Source organism: Phoca vitulina, unplaced genomic scaffold, assembly GCF_004348235.1.
Source record: "Phoca vitulina isolate PV1807 unplaced genomic scaffold, GSC_HSeal_1.0 scaffold15, whole genome shotgun sequence".
Lineage (NCBI taxonomy): Eukaryota > Metazoa > Chordata > Mammalia > Carnivora > Phocidae > Phoca > Phoca vitulina.
This window is the reverse complement of record NW_022589718.1, coordinates 14,886,857-14,904,834: the sequence shown is the minus strand read 5'-3', so window position 1 is coordinate 14,904,834 and position 17,978 is coordinate 14,886,857. Positions and strand designations below refer to the sequence as shown.

Genomic DNA, 17,978 nt, shown 5'->3' with positions numbered 1-17,978 from the left:
TGGCAGTGGCTTCTTTAGGTCTTCCTTCCATGTTTCTCCGGCCTTGCTGTTGAATCTCAGACCCAGGCTGGTTGGATCAACTCCTACCAAGTACCGTTGTGAGAGCTGAGTGAAAGCAAGCGCCCGGTCTCCTTCCCTTCCAGTCCCACTTCCTCTGCCCAGCCCCGGGGCGTCGGTGCCGGCCCTCCTAGCAGCGTGGCTAGCCTGGCCTGCACACCTCTGCTAAAGGCCCTCACTCTTTCACCCATGCCTAAAACCTCTCTGACCCTGACTTCTGCTCTTGGTGTATACCCTGCTCCTTCTCCCCACAAGCCCTTAGCTCCCAGAAGATGATTTGCCATGGGCTGCCAGTTGACCTTCCCTGGCTCTCTCTGCCTAGAAGGTTCTTGCCCCGTTTGTTGGCGTAGTAAACGCGTACACTTGCCATCCTTCAAGACTCAGCTACAATGTCTCTTCCAGGCACTGTACTGCTTCCTCCTTCCGCGGAGCTGCCTCAGCACCCAAGAAAATAATATACACACAGGACACTGAGTGTCTCAGGGTCATGCATTTTATTTTGGGTTTTATATTTTGAGCTCAGAATCAGGGAAAGGGGTGCTCAATAAAATGCTGAATACATATTTAGACCTGTGTTTCAATAACCTCATCTTCAATTCTTGTTTAGAACAAGGTGGTGGGGGGAGGGGTTTAAATGACAAAAAAAAAGTTGGGGGGGGAATTTATAGTAAACCATGTTTGTAAAATGGGACCAGATGACCCAGAAGCCCTTTCAGGTTCAAAAATCTTATCTAAGAGAAAATTCCCTCAACACCTCACCCGACACCCTGTCCCACGAATTTCTCTTATACTTTCTATCAACCATGGACTCATTTAGATTAACCAGTTGCTCTTTAAAATCTTTATTACTTGCTAGGAAAGCTAAGTGCAATTTACTATAAATAAGAATCCCCCTAGAGAGAGCTATGAAGTGGGGAGGGTGAGCAGTGGTGAAGCACACTTTGAATGCGAAGGCTCTTTCCTGGCATCCAAGTCACAGCTCCAGTGCTAATTAGTGCTCCTGAACTTCAAGCCACTCTTGGCCCAAATTCCTGGCCCAGGCAAAGCCAGTCTCCATCGTGTAAAGAGCCGGGGCATCCTTGCCAGACAAAGCTAGTTTTAAATCCTGGCTCTGTCACATCCTGGCTCTATGATTTTGGGTAAGTTGTTTAACTACCCGAGCTTCTATTTTCTCACCCATAAAATGGTGATAACAGCAGTAGAGTCCTCATAAATTGGTAAGAGGATTAAATGAAATGATGGGGCCAAGGTTGTCATATAGCAGGTGCACAGAAGTAGTAACTATTATATGTGTGCCTGCCTCCGGGGTCCTCAGACTTCCCGGGAGTGGGTGTGGATTGGGGGGTTACTGGGTCTGGCTCTGAACCGGAGATGGTGTGGACTGGGGGGTTGTTCTCGGCATGGGACAGGAGGTCTGGGGAGGATACTCGGTCAGGTATGGCCCAACATGGAATCCTGAGCTGTGATCTGCTAGGGCTGCCATTTTCCAAGAGCTCCAGGACAACCATGACCCACAGTCGGCCAAAGGGGGTGCTGGCTGATTAGATTCGGGGGGCTCTACTCCCTCTTCCAATGGAAGAGGAAAATCTTTTCCATTCCCAACTCTCTGAACTAGGAAGGACACTGAATTTTATAGAGCTGTAAAACACACAGAAACTTTTATTTGGACATGAAATAAAATACCAGAATCAGTTTTGTACCTGCGAATAATCTTTCTCCCTTTTGGAAGTGAAGCCCATGGAGGGTTACCTCTCACATTCTCTCTTAACGTGGGGAATTCTGAGCAGCTACCCTTGAGCCCCATCTCAGACATGTTGAATCAAGATCTCTGAAATGGGAGTGGAGAACTGACCTTAAATCAAGTCATCCAGGTAACCCCGATGCACCTTGAACCCTTGCTTCTTCCGGTGCAGTCCCTGGGCAGCAGTGTCCACATCACTCGGGAGCGTATAAGAAATGCAGAACTTCAGGGCACCTGGGTGGCTCAGTTGGTTAAGCGACTGCCTTCGGCTCAGGTCATGATCTTGGAGTCCCGGGATCGAGTCCCACATCGGGCTCCCTGCTCAGCAGGGAGTCTGCTTCTCCCTCTGACCCTCCCCCCTCTCATTCTCTCTCTCAAATAAATAAATAAAATCTTAAAAAAAAAAAAAAAAGAAATGCAGAACTTCAGGCCCTGCCCCAGATCTACTGAGTCCGCATTTTTAAAAAAAAGGGTGCTAAAATATTCACAGCACAAAATTTACCATCTTCGCTATTTTTTTTTTTTTACTGTCTTCACTATTTTTAAGTGTGCCTTCCAGTAGTGTTAAGTGCCTTCAGGTTGTTACGCAACCCATCTCCAGAACTCTCTTCCTCTGCAAAACTAAAACTCTACACCTATTAAAACAACATCTCCCTATTTCCCTCTGGCAGTCACCCCGAATCTGCATTTTCACGGGATCCCCATGTGATTCATATGCCCATTAAAGTTCGAGCAGCGCGGCCCTACATACGAGAACCAGAGGCAATAAAATCAGGAGCCACCGTGAGTTTACTGAAGCAACCAGGCCCCCTACTTGGGTGAGGCAATGGGGAGCAGCCTGCGGAGCAATGATCAGTTCCTCTAGACAGTTCTGGTGTGCGCTCATGTTTGAGACCCACTGCTATAGAGCACTGAGATGCAGCCCTGCCCACATACTGGAATCATCTGAGAACTTTAAAAACCCATGACTGAGACCCAGCCCAAATTAACTCACTCTAGAGGCAGGGCCCAGGCATCCGCATTCTTAAACTCTGCCGGTGATTCTGGTAACGTTGGTTTCAGAGCCACCAATCTGGAGGGATGAAAGAGGCGAATAGGATAAAGTGGACTCCACAACAGTGTGTGGCCATTAGAGGGGAATGATGGTATCAGGGAAGGCATCATGACTGCTTTTCCATTTTATAGCTGCCCAGCTACCATGATAGGAGTGATTGCTCTGGGGAGCTTAAAAAAAAAAAAAAAAAAGCTGTGTTTGTGAAAAAAAAAATAGCTATCTTATTAGAAGCTCTAACACTTTAATGCAAAAATCTCTGCCACCTCCTCTCCCATTACTTGTTATTATTTTGCTCTGCTTATTTTCTTAATAGCATTTGCTACAATTAGCAATTATCATGCTTATTGTCTGCCTCCTCTCACTAAAGCGATAGCTTCATCTCCGGAAGAGCCAGGTTCATGAGCTCCTGCTCACCTACCTCTCCCTCTTACAGAGGCCTTCGAGAAATGCTTGAGCTAATGAAACACATATACCAATCAATCCTGCTATGCCACCAAATCACTTCCCAAATCTGTGGCCCTAGAGCAACGGAGCGTGATATAGAAAGAGCGGAGCAGTCTTCGGACGGTGAAAGAGACTACTGAACTGTCAGGACCGAGAGGCTCACGGTGGGGGGCGGTCTGCATAAAGCTGTCAAGGTCAGTGGTGGTGAGTTTTCCCAGGTGGAAGAGGCCAGTGAAGGTAGCAGTACAGACTGATTCACCAGGTAGAATTCTTGGGTGGGCAGTAGGGACTTAGAGCTAGTGAAACCTCAATGTATCAATGTGACCTCATCCAGAACCTCCCAGCTGGGGAGGCTTGGATTACAATACAGTGATGCCACCCTTCATGGAGAATTCTGTACTGAAATGGGCATAGATTTTGGAACAGACCTGCATTCAAATTCCGCTCCCTCTCAGGGCTGCCTGTTCAACCATGGGAAAGTACTTATCTGAACTTTAGCTTCCTCATCTGAAAATGGGATAGCAATATTTACCCTATAGTTTATGTGAAGCACTCCGTAAAGTGCCTGACACATAGCAGCACTCAATAAATGTTAACTCCCCAATCTGTGATCCGGATTTCCTTACCCATTCTTTCTTAAACCCTTTCTTCCTTTAGTTACACTCTTACTGCCCATCACTAGAACCACAGGCAATCACTTATGGCACTTCTGTTCCGTGCCAGTGGTTGGGAAAAAAAATCACACACTGACTTGTCGATGGTCTTCTAGCATTATGTTGAGAGTTTTTGTATATAGTGAATACATGAAAAGTTGAAGGATCTATTTAACTTATTTCTAAGGCCAAATGGAAATGACTTTTGGGACGAGAACCTTCTGTTCTTTCTGTCCTCTGGCACTGAATTCTGCAGTCAGGCACAGAGCTGATACGCACTTTTCAGTTCTCAGTAAACAAAATGCTTCAGACAGGGAACAGTGGTTGCTCCTTGAAGCTTCTGTATCCTTCCAATCAACCTCTCCACAAACATGGCCCATTTGTGTACTGCTGACACTGCAAATCCATTTAAGCTCTTATGATATACCATACTGATTGAAACAGGTTTTACTCTTTTGTTCATCAGATTTTTATGTGCTTTAACTCTTAATAGAATTCAAAGTATTATGAAAAGAGATGGAGCATCTTTACATCATCATGATGTTATTTATATTAACAAATGGCAGAGAATATAAATCCCTCCACCCCGTTGAATCTCCCCTTTTCTTTTACTAACAGATCCCAAGTTTTCAGTTGATGCATTGAAGTCCAGTTAAAAAATGAGATTTTCTAGTCTCATTTGCAGTTGACTGGGTCAGAAGACTAGGTGGTTGCCATAGAGATGCAAGTAAGAGTACTATGTAGTACTTCTGAGGGAATCTCCTTATAAATAAAGTGTTATGTGTTTATTTGTCCTCATCGGTTGCCAGCCTGGAACGTGGATGAGAAGGCTGGAGCAGCAGTTACTTTCTTAGACCATTAGTACAGACGCCACACCTTAGAGATAGTAGACCTGACGGCCAGAAGGAGACTGAGTCCTTTATGAATTTGGAGCACTTCGCCACACCAACCCCAAACTGCCTACTTGTAAGATCCCTTTGCAAGAGAAAGTGGCCAACTGTTATATGCGAAGTATAAACTGTTATATTAGCTGAACCTAATTTTTTAAAACATTTTTAGGGGGAGGGGCAGAGGAGAGGGAGGGAGAGAGAGAGAATCTTAAGCAGGCTCCACGCTCAGCACATTAGCCCAGTGTGGGGCTTGATCTCACAAACCTGAGGTCATGACCTGAGCCAAAATCAAGAGTCGGACGCTTAACCAACTATGCTACCCAGGCACCCCCTAGCTGAACCTAATTTGAACTGATACAAGATATAGTTAAATCATGCTTCTTTCTTTTTTTTTTTTTAAGATTTATTTATATTAAAGAGAGAGAGAGTGTGAGCATGAGCGGGTGGGGCAGAGGGAGAGGGAGAGAGAATCTCAAGCAGACTCCACGCCGAGCAATGCAGGCTCTATCTCAGGACACTGAAACCAGGAGTTGGATGCTTAACCAATTTTGCCACCCAGGTGCCCCAAATTATGCTTCTTTCATATTCAGTTCACACGCATGAGATTTAATCACAGATAATTAATGCACTGATTCCATTATGATCAAATAATTTATTGTCTACTAATTATACTGAACTGCTGACTGAGTGTTGTCTTTTGATTTATAGTGAAAAATAAAAAGAAAGGTTAAGATGCTTAAGAAAGAGTAGCTAAGGTTGCCTGGGTGGCTCAGATGGTTAAGCATCTGCCTTCGGCTCAGGTCATGATCCCAGGGTCCTGGGATCGAGTCCTGCATCAGGCTCCCTGCTCCTTGGGGAGCCTGCTTCTCCCTCTGCCTCTCTCTCTCTCTCTCTCTCTGTCTCTCATGAATAAATAAATAAAATCTTAAAAAAAAAAAAAAAGAGTAGCTGATCCAAAGTCAATTTTAGATAGCAGTCAATAGCCCTAAGCTTCTCTGGGCACCGAAGATTACTCCTTAAGGAAAAGATAGACAAAAGGCACCATAATCTATTTAAGATAAAAGCATCACTATTGGTTTTGTAGATTTTAAGAGCTATTTTTATTTCTCTTAAGTTTTAAACAGATTTTAGACACATTTATTGTGCTAGACAATTTTCATCACTAGTAAGAAATAAAGTCTCATCCTAGAAACACACATTTTTTGTCTTTGCTTGTTGTTGGAAAATGAGCAGAGTAGGAGAGAAACAGAGCAAGAAGACTAAGGGAATATAACCTAAAGAGAAAGAAGTGGAAGATCATGAGGCCAGTCAGTAGGAAAAGTGGGAAAAGTAGAACTTGGAGGAAGATAATGATAGAGTGTGTCCTATTGGCTGGCTGGCATAAAATCTCTACTTGAATAATGGATTTCTGTTTACCAAGGCCACGAATGACCTCAGTCAGAGAATAGGTGTAGAAACACAGGGAGGGTTGCCCTGGTTATGGGTGAGGGAAGGGATGACTATAAAGTAGGAGGCAGTTCTTTTGGGTAATAGAAAAATATAAAGTCTCCACACTCAAACAGTCCAAGATAACCATGATTGGCCATAATGTTTGTCATATATAAATATCAGGGAATGATTCAGGTTTTGTACCTCACACTTAATGCTGTTTTGGAGAACCTCTTTACAAAAAATACAAAATTAATTTCAGGGTCTTGAAAGAGAGTCATGTAAGCAAGAGCTCCTGAGCCATAAACTTGGTTAGCTTCACTGTAAATACAACTCTGGTCATTATTTATATTCTTAAAAACAATAAAAACAGGGACCATAATATACATACTCTTCTGTAAACTTGTTTCCACTCAACTATGTATCTTGGGTACCCTTCCCTATCAATACATATGATTCTAGTTCATCTTGTAATTTTGTGGTTGTCCCAATATTCATTATATACTCACTGAATGATATTTAAATTATTTCCACACTTTGATCCTCTCACTGGGGGTTGCATTATATAGCAGAGCCTAGAGTATGATAATCCCTAAAGAAATGTTTGTCAAATTGGTGCATTGTCCTGAGCTATGTAGTCTCCGGGTGTGACAGAGTTAAAAGATGGTGATCCCTACTTTGAAGCTGCCCCTGGCTGGAGTTGTGACAGAGAGAACAAAGCTCCACTCTTCAGTTCCTCCCCTGTCCTTCTTCTGTGTAGCCTTCCTTCCTCCCACTTCCCCTGGCTGTCAACACCCAGCCTAGCTCTTAGTGAAGGATGGCAAACCTCACTGAACAGGTTTGGCCAGAATGTAAGTTGGTCTTTCAGGAATATGCTCTATGTTTCAAAGCACTTTTAACTTTATAGGGGGAAGTTTCCTGGACATTCATCCTCTGAATCAAGGACAGCAAAGTCCCAAACCTAAAACCTGAAAGACAGTGGCAATCTGAGGGTCTTGAGTACATTAAAGCTGTTGTGAATTTGAAAAACAAAGAATATTAAAAGTGAATAAAACTTTCACAAGATCAAGGAGCATGGAACTCTAGAAATAAGGTTCTGTTTCTATTCTTATGTGATAGAATGGATAATGAATATGTTGCCTTTAGCTGGGTCAAAGGGCATAATCAGTTCATTTATTTTTAGAGACATTCTCTAGAAATAATAAGCAGACTGAAAGTACCAGCAGAAGAAACAATAGGTTTAAAATCTATCATCCCCAAATAATGCATAGAGTTTTGATGTTGTTAATACAAAAAAATTATATGCCCATTTCCTTGAATAAATCCCTATGTGATTTATGGAAGATAGTGGAATATTTTCCACTATTAATTTCTCTTATATCCAGCCATGTGGTCTTCTAATATAAACTGGGATCACTCTTCTCTATGGATTCAGTCATATCCCCAGGCTCAGGAGGATCCCTGAGCAGGGAGCCCAATGCAGGACTTATTCTCATTTCCTAATAGTACTTACATTGTTTTTCTGATATTTACCTCTTTCCTATGGAGTCCTGACATTTCAGGAAAGCGGACCCGACCTTCAGCTCAAGAGGTGGGCTGAAGGCCACCAGCCCATGGCAATCCTTCGGTCAGTTCATCTGTTCAGGGATGTGCCTGTGGACTCAGCAATCCAATCAAGGGGAATCTCAGTCTCATGCTTGTAAGGCAGAGGCTGAGGTGCTCTGCTTCTTACTGGATCCAAGCTAGAGAACATTTAGCTCCCACTGCAGCTGGCAAAAACTAGTTAAACATTCACCACTTTTTCTGGACATACAGCTCAACGACATTTCCTGGCTCCCTTAACAGTCACGTGTGGCCATGTGACTGAGTTCTAGCCAATGGAATGTGGCAGATTGACATCTCACCTTTCAAGCCTGACTCCTCATAAGTGATCTTCCATTTTCTTTTCCAGTGTTCTCACTGAATGGAGAACCACAATGGAAGCAGCCTGAGTAAGCACTTGGAGGATAGCTTCCCAGGACGATTGCTTGCTGAGGAACACTGGACTGAACACTTGCATGGAGAAACAAATTTATACTGAGTTAAGTCACCGGAATTTTGAAGTTATCAAAGGCAGTGTTGACCTTCCCCGATTGGTTCTCTTCCTTACCTCTACATCTTCCGTTTTATTATCCCATGAATCCTTGTTGTTGATTAAACATGTTTAGGTTGGGTTTTTCTTACTGCTTAAACATGGTCGCTGACACTGATCCTGCCTTGCACCCCATCTTATGATGGCTCCGTGGCTTTTTGTTTTGCTGTTGTTGCTTATTTATTCCCGGTGTTCAATGTTACCCAGCCTAAGGAGAGTGGATCTTGTTTGGTTAATAGCTTAACTAGCAATTATGGTTAGGTGCTCTGCCTATTTTCTTTGTTCATTTGTGACTAAAATAGGTCTTTTTATTTTTTTTTTTACTGCAATTTTCTCTCCATTTAGGGATTGGGGGTAATCACCACAGGTTCTCTGCTGCTCCTGGTTAATTACTTAATGCTTCCTAATCACTTACTGAAGAACTTAGCACCAGATAGTTTAAAGAATAGCACAAGGTAAGAAAAAAATGAAAATTTGGACAGGAGCACCTCATCCATGCTTGCATAGGGCTTATATTTCTCTATGACCAGATCAAAGCATCCACATTCCCTCTTCCCACAATTTTCACAGGGACCAAGAGTGTGTGATGTATGATATACTGTATTCTTACAATAAAGAAAGAAAAAAAAAAGTGAGCTACACAAAAGGAAATGTTATTAAGAAAATCAATAAGGAAGAGAACATACATTTATAGTATATACTGTATTTATTGAAAAAAAATCTGATGTAAGCAGACACACACAGTTCAAACCTGTGATGTTTAAGGGTCAGCCATATACAAGTAGGATGGTGGAAGGTATGGGCAATCAGGGCCTAGAAGGGGCATCCAAGCATGTCTTTGAATTATTTATTCTTATTAGGATATAAGTTCCTAGAGTGTAGGAACCTAATCTGTCTTTTTCACTGATATATCTTCAGTACCTAATATAGTATCTGGTACCTAAGCGATGCTAAATAAATATTTGTGGAACAGAAGGAATGCTTGGCAATAATGTCATCAGAAATGGATGTCATATAAATCACTTTGGCAGCTGTGTGGGACCTGGTAGGGGAAACCAGTCAGGAGGCTCATGCAATATTCCAGGTAGGGAATGAGACCTCAATATGGCAAATGAGAGCAGGATAAGGCAGAGGGGACATATTTGAGAAATGTTTATAAGGTAAAATCAGCAGGACTTGGTAATTGGATGGAGGAGATGAAGGAGAGACTAGGGTTACTCTTAGTGATAAAGAATACAGAGCAGAAGCAGGTTTGATGGAGAGGATAAAACAGAAGACACCCACGTGGCTAGGAATTGGCTTTTAATAAAATCTTTCTCCCACTGCCATCTCATTAATCACACTTGACCCTCTTTGGGACCACCCAGACAGGTTCAAGTCACATCCATACTGTCATATTCATTCAAGGCACATTTGCATAATTTTGAAATTATATAATGTATAAAATTCTAAGTTAGAATACATGTATATATTTTAAGTAATATATGTTATTTAAAAATGTATGTTAGACCTTCTTACTGTATCTTCCAGGTGTTTTCTCTCTGCTTTATATTTTTCATATTTTTGGCTCCCTGAAATTCTTGATAAATATATGTATGTATATATGTGTGTTTGGGTGTGTGTACAATTGCAATAATATTGAAATTATAATCTATGAAAGTGATTTTATTTCAGAGAAGATACTATTTCCCTAACCACTAAAGGAGATAAACTTTTTCTTTTATTAAGTCTATTGTTTATCATTAGAATGTAGCATGAGATTATTTTTATTTAAATAGATAATTTAGATGTATTCTTAATCTGACATATAAATGAGTTTTTATTTATTAAATTAATATTTAATTTACAAATGACACATTTCTTTCTCCTCCATTTTACTTTCTTTAGTTTTTAGTATTGAGTTATAGCCTCTGTGAATGATCAAAATAAGGGACACAGCTTCTTTTGATTCTTTTTTTTTTAAGATTTTATTTATTTATTTGAGAGAGAGGGAGAGTGTGTGCAAGAGAACGCGAAAACATGACGGGGGGTGCGGGGGGAGGAGGAAGGGGAGGGAGAAGCAGACTCCCTGCAGAGCAGGGAACACGACACAACACAAGGGGCTTGATTCCAGGACCCCAGGATCATGACCTGAGCTGAAGGCAGCCACTTAACCGACTGAGCACCCAGGCACCTCTCATCTTTTGATTCTTGACTTCTAAGTAGCATTATATATGGTTAAAACCTAACTCTACTAGTCATCTATTTATATTTTTATTAATTGTTATATCACATAAATATGATAGACAAATGTAGGAATAAAAATAAATGATAAAATGACTATCTGATTCTCCCCATCCAACTTAAGAAATGCCAATTAGATCCAAAAGTAATTTTTGAATATCATATAATACATATTTGTGGCAGATATTTCAGAAAGTACAGGAAAGAATGAGGAAGAGGAAGAAAAATCATCTATAATATTATTACCCTACAGCAACCAATATAGCATTTTTATAGGCTTCCATCAAATATTTTTATGCAGGAAATCATATTATAGAAACAACTTTGTATCTTGCCTTTTCTTTTTCTTTTTCTTTTTTTTCTAGTTAGACAATGATTTTATTGCTTGAGTACATAGTCAAATTTATGCGACCAGGGCAGAGGCTGTGGATGACTCATATTTCCAATTGGTGGGGGGAGGACTCGTTTAGTCTTACAATATTGAGCCAACCGGTGAATATGGCTCTCGATCAGAATCAGTCAAAATTTAGCATCCTTGTCGTTTCTGTTCCTCTCAAGATGCTTTCGAACAGCAACAGCTTTCTTAATCAAATGGTAAAGATCCTCAGGAAATTCAGGAGCAAGTCCTTTGGACTTAAGAATTCTCAAGATTTTATTGCCTGTCACAAAACGTACTTGTGCAACGCCATGGGAGTCTCTCAAGATCACACCGGTTTGTGAGGGAGTCAGGCCCTTCTTGGCCAGTTTGTGGATCTGCTCCTTCACGTCGTGAGACGTCAGTTTCAGCCAGGTGGGGACTCTGCGGCGGGAAGGCAGAGCCGACCGGGACAGGCCCTTCCCGGGAGTGTGCATGCGACCCATGATGGGGGCGGTCAGGCGCGAAAAAGAGAGCGAGGGTAGGAACCTGTATCTTGCTTTTTCTTCTTAATATTGGATCACAGGTATTTTCTTCTATTACTTCTATTGTAGACATCTATTTTAATAGCTGCAAAATATCCCACTGTATGACTGAGTCATAACTTTTATTTTTATTTTTATCATGAATTTTCTAGTTTTTTTAAAGATTTTATTTATTTATTTGAGAGAGCAGGAGAGAGAGAAAGCACAAGCACGGGGGAGGGGGAGACAGGGAGGGTGAAGCAGGCTCCCCACTGAGCAGAGAGCCCAACACAAGGCTCGATCCCAGGACCCTGGGATCATGACCTGAGCTGAAGGCAGACGCTGAATGGACTGAGCCACCCAGGCGCCCCTGAATCATAAATTTTTTTTTTTAATATTTTATTTATTTATTTGACAGAGAGAGACACAGCGAGAGAGGGAACACAAGCAGGGGGAGTGGGAGAGGGAGAAGCAGGCTTCCCGCCGAGCAGGGAGCCTGATGCGGGGCTCGATTCCAGGACCCTGGGATCATGACCTGAGCCGAAAGCAGACACTTAACGACTGAGCCACCCAGGCGCCCCCCTGAATCATAAATTTTTAAACTGTCTCCTAAACTATCCCTTAAACTGTTGGACTTGTAAGTTACTTCCAGTTTTTCATTATTATAGACATACTCTGATGCACATCTTTTGCATAAAGACGTTTTCGTATTGTGCTGCTGTGTACTGTATGTATACCATGCGCTCTATCTTCTCTCAGATATGTACCCCAAAAGTAGAGTCACCAGACCAAAGGAAATGAGCACTTTGAGGTTCTCAATACATAGGCCAATTGCTTTCCCAAAAGGTTCTAGCAATTAGTAATTCTGAGAGCACCCCTTCACAACACACTTGTAAACACAGATCTAGTTATTTTTTGTTTTTCAAAGCACATAGATGAGAAAGTATGAATGGGACCATTTTAGCCACATGATTCTTTTAACTTGATTCTTAGTCCTGTTGATGGTAATATAAACCAACAGGTCACATGCATCTGTGCATAATTTTGTAGGTGATTTTATAAAATACAAAACTTTAGAATCACAAAATGCACGTGCAGACCGCATCTCGGAGGTCATGGATGTAAGATCATCAGTTGGCAGCTGTTTTTGGTTAGCATATTGAAAATATTATACCACTGGTTTCTGGCTACCTCTCTGGCTGCTCAGAAATCAACTCAAAGTCCAACTGCACTTTCTACAAAGGTAATCTGACTTTTCCTCTGGCTGTTCTCCTTTTCTCCAATCACCACTATGTCTTTAGTTTTCTTCAGTTTCACTCTGCCGTATCTAGGTATGGATTTTTAAATTATCCTTCTTGGTATTAACGGGACTAGCGAGTCTGGAAACAGCGTCTTTTATTAGCTCTGGAAAAGTCTAAATCATTATTTCTTTAAGTATTGCATCTTCCCTATTCTCTCTTTCCTCTCCTTCTAGGATTTTGATCGAATGTATAGTCGCTAGATGTTTGATAATATTAAGGTATTATTATACGTTTTTAGGTCTAATAATGACGTTGTGGTTATTTTAAGAGTCCTTATGGTTAAAAGACATAATTATTTTTTTGGTGAAAAAATTTATATTTAGATATAGCCAGCTGAACTCAATTTAGATGATCCCAATTTTGTTGGCAACATCCAAAGCATCATCGTCAGGAGGCAGTCCAACATATGACTTCTCTCCATCGGGCTTGATCAGGGTGTTGACCTTGGCCACATCAACGTCATTGAGCTTCTTCACAGGCTTGTTAGCCTTGAGGCCCACAATGAACACAAGTGTGTTGTCTTCTATTTTCTTCATGGCTGACTCAATAGTCATGGGGAATTTGATGATGGCATAGAAATCAACTTGTTTCTCCTGGGGGTGCTCTTTCAAGGATTTTTGGGCTGCCTTTGGAGACACAGTGTCTTGGGCTTTTGGAAGGTAGGTGATGTGCTGAACTTTTTCTTATTTATTTTTTCTTTTTGTGACTATGGACATCGTTCAGCACGCCTTTCTTGTCTTCAAGGCTTTTGCTTTTGCTTCGGTTTTGGGAGGGGCAGGGGCTTTCTTTGCTTTCGGCGCCATCTTCAGGAAAGGGAAGACATACAATTTTTTTTTTTACACTTTTTTTTTTTTAAGTAGTTTCCACACCTAGTGTGGAGTTCAGTGGTGGGGCTTGAACTCACAACCCTGAGATCAAGACCAGAGCTGAGATCAAGAGCCAGAGGCTTAATCGATTGAACCACCCAGGCGCCCCAAGACATACAATTTTCTTTTTCTTTTTTTTTTAATTTAAGATTTTTTATTTTTTATATGAGAGAGAGAGAGTACAAGCAGGGGGAGCAGCAGGTAGAGGGAGAGGGAGAAGCAGACTCCCCGCTCAGCAGGGAGCCTGACAAGGGACTCGATCCCAGGACCCTGGAATCATGACCTGGGCCGAAGGCAGCCGCTTAACCGACTGAGCCACCCAGGCGCCCCCAAGACATACAATTTTCAAATGTGTGTTAGCTCTTCTCTCTGTCTCTTCCAGGTCTCTTTGCTCTGCTTTGAGTTGTCCATATTTTTGACTCTCTGTTCTAAATTCTTGATAATATATCCTGAGCTACTTTCCGTTCACTAATTTTCTGTTGTATCCAACCTACTGTCAAAGATGCTCATCTAGACATTTATGAATATGATTTATAATATATAGAGATTTTATAATGTATATACATTGTTTGTTCCTTAACCGATCCATGTTATTTTTATAGTCTCCTGCAAATATTTTCAATTTTATCATTTATTTATTTAAACTGGGTAAGTGAAGTAGTTTTATAATGAGTCTGAGAATTCTGATGCCTTAAGTCTTTGCAGCCCTTTTCTGCTGCTATTTCTGCTGGTTCTCCCTCACGTAGTCTTGCTGTCTTGTGCACCTGGTTACCTGTAACTGCGTGTTTGCCATCGCCCTTGACAACTGCTTGTGAGGTGTTCCTAATGCCAAGGCTGAGTGTGTCTCCTCCTGCGAGGCTTTGCATTTGCTGCCGTCAGAGTCCCAGAAAAGAACACTTCTGGTGTGATGTTGGGGTGACGTGAGGTCCGGGTGCAAACCACGAGAAAGAATTCTTGAGGTTTCTTTGGTGCCAAAAGGGTGGTTTTAGTAAAGCACGGGGCAGGACCCCTGGGCACAAAGAGTTGCACTAGGATTGTGAGGAGCGGCTGATTATACACTTTTTAGCTGGTGGGGGTTAGAGATAGCATAAATCTCCAAGGAATTTGGAAGCAAGCCTTCCAGAACCTTGAGGGGCTAGCTGCTGCTAAGATAAGCTTATTTACTACTGTCTAGTAAAACCTTAGTCATGAGACCCTTCAGACGTATATCAGTGGGCCATATGTTTGAAGGATGATTGCTAACACACATCTTGGGGGGGGTGTGAGATAAAGGATTTCCAAAGGGATTTTCATGTGTTAAAGAAGATTTACAGATCCTGGTTGTCAGGCTAATGTTAAGCTAAGGTTGCTCTTTGCCTCTAGTAAAGCATTAACATTAAGGCCGTTGAGTTCCTTGAGGAAGGTCACTCTGCCTGTTTCGAGTACTAGTCATTGGGCTGCAAGTTGTAAGGGAATTTAGTTTTATCTACATTTCTTTTGCCTTTGTTCTCTTCACCAACTACTACTTGGGAACAACCTTAAATCACACTTAAGGTGTGCGGGTCCCTCAGACTATATGAACCCAGAATGAAAATGCATGTGAGGACTGATCTGTGGCCAATTTTCCATGGGATCTGTTTTTTCTTTTCCTTGTTTTCTCCTGTCTGTTCAGCTCCAAGGTAACATTTTTTAGTCTCTTGTGGTTGTGAGGCAGAAGAGCCTGTTTCATTCTGTTTAACTCTTTTTTAAAAAAGATTTTATTTATTTATTTGAGAGAGAGAGAGACAGAGATAGCGAGAGAGAGCACAGGTGGGGAGAAGAGGGAGAAGCAGGCTCCCCGCTGAGCAGCGAGCCCGACGTGGGGCTGGATCCCAGGACCCTGGGATCATGACCTGAGAGGAAGGCAGATGCTTAACCGAATGAGCCAGCCAGGTGCCTCCTTTTTTTTTTTTTAAGATTAAGTAATCTCTACACCCAATGTGGGGCTCGAACTCACAACCCCGAGATCAAGAGTCGCATGCTCTTCTGACTGAGCCAGCCAGGTACCCCTAATTCTGTTTAACTCTTTAACACTGAGGGTGTTGTACTTCGTAGTTAAGTGTTAGAGGGACAGTCTTCTAGAACTATGATGGACTTGGACTTCTGTCCCCCTTACCCCACAGGGCAAACCAATTTAGCCGACTGGGTGTTGCCTTCAGTACCCTCAGGGCATCGCAGCTTTGATAGCCCCTCCTTTCCCTCCCCTCCCCAATTTTATATATTATTCTGAAAACAGCCTTTTAAAAAAGTAGCCAGTCACCACTTGTCAATACTTTTCAACTTTCCAATTGTTTTAAGGTGATCCAAATAATCCAGCCCTCCGTTTCTAGGAACATGTCTTCTGCTAGAAGTTTTTAATTTTGTAATTAACAAAAAGTTGAATAACTCAAGAGGTTTTTTTGTTTTTGTTTTTGTTTTTTTTTTGCTTTGAGAATCTGACAGTAAAAATGTAGGTAAGTAGCCACTTGATTTTACTAAAGGATAAAATGTTTCCTATTAATAGTCAACAACATAAATAATTTCAATTGGCATCATTAGTCTGTAACACTGTACGCAATTCCAGTTACTGCTGTCTCCCTATCAGACACCCGATACCCAATTGGCAAAGTGTTTTGAATAATCAGAGACACAGAGGGTAACGTCTACTAGTGTGTACTCATATAACCTTCGGCTTCCATTTTCTCAGGTCTGAAATGAGAAGGTTGAACTCTGAACTCTGAAATGAGAAGGTCATTTCAGTTCAGAAAGTAGTCTACCTTCTTTCAGAGCTAATAATCTGGGCTAATAATAGCTCTTTTCCCTGGGGAAGGAGGAGAAAGACAGGTTTATCCAGTTACTACCTTTTTTCTCCCCTTCGTCCAAAAAATAAAAAAGAGTTTGTACTAAATAAATCAATAACAGAACATACACTGAGATTTCAGAATCAGAGGAAGAGAAAAGAGATGAACACACACGAATTTATCCCATAACGTCCTATAGTTGGATCACGAAGTCTATGCAGAACTTTCTGGTGGCCCAAGCAGAAAGGAAAACTTCATTAGTTACTAAACTCACATTGTTCCTAAGACAATAGCAAACCGAAGTAAAGCCTTCTCTACAAACTTGCTCTGAGAAAACCTTCTCCCATGGGTCTCATATTCGTTTCCTAGGGCTTCCATTATAAGATTACTACAAACTGGGGGGTTTAGAACAATACAGATGTGTTCTTCCACAATTCAAGAGGATGGAAGTATGAAATCAAGGTCTTGGCCGAGATGGTTCTTTCTGGGGACTCTGAAGAGAATCAGTTGCCTGCCTCTCTCCTAGCCTTTGGTAGCTGCTGGCACTCCTTGCTGTTCCTTGCCTTGTAGCTGTTACCACTCCAAATTCTCTGCCTGTCATCACATGGCCTTCTCCTCTGTGTGTGTGTCTCTCTGTATCCAAATTTCCTTCTCCTTTCTTTTATAAAGATACCAGTTACTGGACTGAGGGCCCACCCTGATCCAATATGACCTCATCTTAACTTGATTCCATCTGCAAAGACCCTATTTTCAAATAAGGTCACATTCACAGGTACCAGGCCTTAGATCTTGAGCATATCCTTTTGGAGGACACACCTCAACTGAATATAGGTCTCTCACACTCTATCTTTGTGTCTCTCTCTCTGTCTCTCAAACCTTGACAATGTAGAGGAAGCATTTGTCCCTCCTGCAGCTGCTCTGCTTTGAGCACCCAGTCCCTCCCATGTCCCACTCCTCTGTAGCCCACTGGCCCATGCTGACTCCCTGACTGCTGGGATGTCTGTCACATTCTGACCAATTGTTCTGGACTACTTAGAGGAGTATTAACCAATAACAGTCATTGGATCAACCAGTTCTTTGTACAAGAGATAGAAAAAATACGATGAATGCTTAGTGAGAGCCGCAGCTCCCTGGAAGACTACCTGGTTTTTAGAATTGTGACCAGATCATTCTGGCTGAGTCTAAGCAGGATTTGGGGGAAGGACCTAGCCATCTCCTTCCTCACTTTGAGTTACTATTCAAGTAAATGGCCATGTTTGCTTCTCAGTTTTAGCTAAAGTAAGTAGTTAGGCAGTGTTTTTGTGCAGAAGCCTGGGGAAGAAGTTAGGACGACAGAGGGGCTGGCCTGGTATGCTTCTCTTCACAGGTGTTGGGCCAGTTTTGAGCCCCTGTGGTTAAATGGGTTAGAGACAGAAGCTGTTCTAGAATGAACTGGGGAACCTCAAGGCACACGCATTTTGCTCTGAGGCCCAGGATGTGGCTCAGAGCACCAGGGAGAGGGGTGCTTTCTCCA

General features: G+C 42.0%; 2 pseudogenes; both read right to left on the bottom strand.

Annotated features, from left to right (window-relative positions):
* Window positions 1-11,024: 11,024 nt before the first annotated feature.
* LOC116637767 lies at window positions 11,025-11,508 on the bottom strand (annotated as a pseudogene).
* Window positions 11,509-13,145: 1,637 nt separating this feature from the next.
* On the bottom strand, window positions 13,146-13,604 carry LOC116637747 (annotated as a pseudogene).
* Between the last annotated feature and the right edge of the window lie 4,374 nt (window positions 13,605-17,978).